Here is a 2,500-nt window from a genome sequence, read left to right as displayed (position 1 = left end):
TGCGCACCAACGGAAGCCAGCCTCGTCGACGATGAATCTCCCCATTCGATCTTTTGGGTTTCTCAGGTTTACCCCTGAACGGTTTCACGTACTCTTGAACTCTCTCTTCAAAGTTCTTTTCAACTTTCCCTCACGGTACTTGTTCGCTATCGGTCTCGTGGTCATATTTAGCCTTAGATGGAGTTTACCACCCACTTAGGGCTGCACTCTCAAGCAACCCGACTCTAAGGAGAGGTCCTCCCGAAACGCGTACCAGTCGCTACGGGCCTGGCACCCTCTACGGGTAAATGGCCCCATTCAAGATGGACTTGGACGCGGTTCGACGTCTCGGGATAAATTGACCCTCCTGAACACTACATTTCCCAACGGCAGAACCGCGGGATTCAGTGCTGGGCTAATTCCTGTTCGCTCGCCGCTACTAAGGAAATCCTTGTTAGTTTCTTTTCCTCCGCTTAGTAATATGCTTAAATTCAGCGGGTAATCTCGCCTACTCTGAGGTCGTCGTACGTGATACAAAATTTTGTGTGTTTCGGCCGAAAGAGCGTAAAAGTAGTACTCGCGAAAACGTACAAAGCACAAAAAAAAAAGAAAAAAAAAGAAAACGAAACAACACTACACGACAGAAGAGAGAAAAAGGTAAACAAAAAACCGATATATGCCTTATGCGCCACACCAAAGTGTCAATATAATTCTTTCTTCATCTCTCGTCGATCGGAAACTCTCGCTAGACGATCTGGCCGGTTAACTTTAACGTCCGTCGAAAAGAACTTTCGGGGACTGGACGACCGACAGATCGCGCGGTTCCGCACGAATCGACAATGAAGAAAAGAAAAGACATGGGGCGACCGACATAAAGGTTTTCATCATTGGATATACCTTTTCTCTCTCCGCGGTGCTGTTCCGTGCGTGAACACACAAGTGTGTCTTTTGCGTCGTGTGACAATCAAGTTCGAAATAAGCCTCGCCAATAGAGGAGTATACATATTATTAAAAAAAAAAATAATAATACATATAACCCGGTGGGATTTCTTTTTCTCTCTACTTCTATATAATTGAACCAAAAACCACGGGGGTACAGAAACGTTGCGCACGAAACGATTTATCATCGATCAAACGCAAAACCAAATTAGAGACACGAGAGAAAGAGAGTAAGATCTCAAGACGCTCATAGGCCGTCATCAATACGATTCAACGCGAACGTGGCGATGGAATGGCAATCGCACAGATTAGCGAGGACACGTCGACGACGGGGAATAATTCCGACCCGATCAAGTACGACGTGCTCATCCCGCACATTGCTGCGCTTTGCTCCGCTGTCCATCGATCATCAAAGCGTTCGCGATAGAACGAGAGATCTCTTTCGTCTCTTCCCTCGAAGACTCGAAAAGGAATGTGTGTTTGTCGAAATCGCCGGCAACGACGACCCTCCGCCGTATGGCAATTATAACGTAGAGTTAAGAAACTCATCCACGCACAGGCATATTCTCTCCCTGGGGCTTAACATTGCCACACCACACACACTCTGTGTGCCACACAGTATTCTTTCTTTCTTTTATAATTTGTGTGTCCATCTCTGTAGTCTCGCGAGACTCTTGTAAATATACCTCTTTCGTATATACGCATCATTTCAGGCGACGTCGGGAGCGCGTTAAATGTTCATGAGTGGAAACGCTTCTTTCCGCAAGGCGAATCGTTTCGCAGAGAAGGTGAGAGATTTGGAGATCCTCGTCGAAGCGGTGCCTTACGGGCGGTCGTATTTTCAATACGACTCACGACACCGTAAAAACACTCACGCAAGTCCGAACGTAAGAAATACCAATCCCTACTTCGCCTCTCGTGGAAACTAGATATATATATATTTGTATGTGTTTATAAGACGCAATGCAAAAATTGGCAATTTTCACAGAACCGCGACAAACGCCGACGAAACGCCCATCATTCGCTCGTACGTAGCATCTTTGCAACCCGACTCCGAAACGCTCTTTGGCGCCCTCCAAAAATATATTTGGAGAGGTAAGCGACGGCGGGGACTTACAAGAGCAACGCAAGCAGTTTATGGTTACGTAAACGACCCTCAGCCAGGCGTGGTCCAGGAATTGTATCCGTGGACCGCAATGTGCGTTCGAAATGTCGATGTTCATGTGTCCTGCAGTTCACACGTTGACGCGCAATTAGCTGCGTTCTTCATCGACCCACGAGCCAAGTGATCCACCGTTCAGGGTAATCGTATATATTTTTGATTTACAAATCAATATATGTATATGTCTCTTGTTCTGCGGTTCGTAAGAACGCATTGTACCTGAACGCTCCAACCAGCGCGCGAAGGAGATTCGTTCAGGCGTCGTTTTAAGGACGACACTATCGTCGTCCGTGGAAACGGAAAAAAAAAAACCGTCAGATACGCAACACGTATCCGACGGCCGGGCGAACAGTACATTGAAAAACCGTTAACGTGGAAAACGCGGAGATGAATATATATTCTCTGAAAACGACGGGGATC

The 2,500-nt window shown here is 46.7% G+C and overlaps 2 non-coding genes across 2 annotated transcripts in view; both read right to left on the bottom strand.

The window, feature by feature from the left end:
• The window catches only part of LOC143221221 (large subunit ribosomal RNA), a 4,002-nt gene extending 3,501 nt beyond the window's left edge, over nucleotides 1-501 (bottom strand). Inside the window, exon 1 of the ribosomal RNA XR_013011745.1 lies at nucleotides 1-501. This exon is cut by the window's left edge and continues 3,501 nt beyond it. This is a non-coding gene — a ribosomal RNA (large subunit ribosomal RNA).
• Nucleotides 502-2,068: 1,567 nt separating this feature from the next.
• Nucleotides 2,069-2,223, bottom strand: LOC143221220 (5.8S ribosomal RNA). The gene has a single exon (XR_013011744.1). It is a non-coding gene; the product is annotated as a 5.8S ribosomal RNA (ribosomal RNA).
• Nucleotides 2,224-2,500: the final 277 nt, after the last annotated feature.

This window comes from Lasioglossum baleicum, unplaced genomic scaffold (genome assembly GCF_051020765.1).
Source record: "Lasioglossum baleicum unplaced genomic scaffold, iyLasBale1 scaffold2084, whole genome shotgun sequence".
In the NCBI taxonomy this organism is placed as follows: domain Eukaryota; kingdom Metazoa; phylum Arthropoda; class Insecta; order Hymenoptera; family Halictidae; genus Lasioglossum; species Lasioglossum baleicum.
This window is presented reverse-complemented; position numbering and strand designations above follow the sequence as displayed.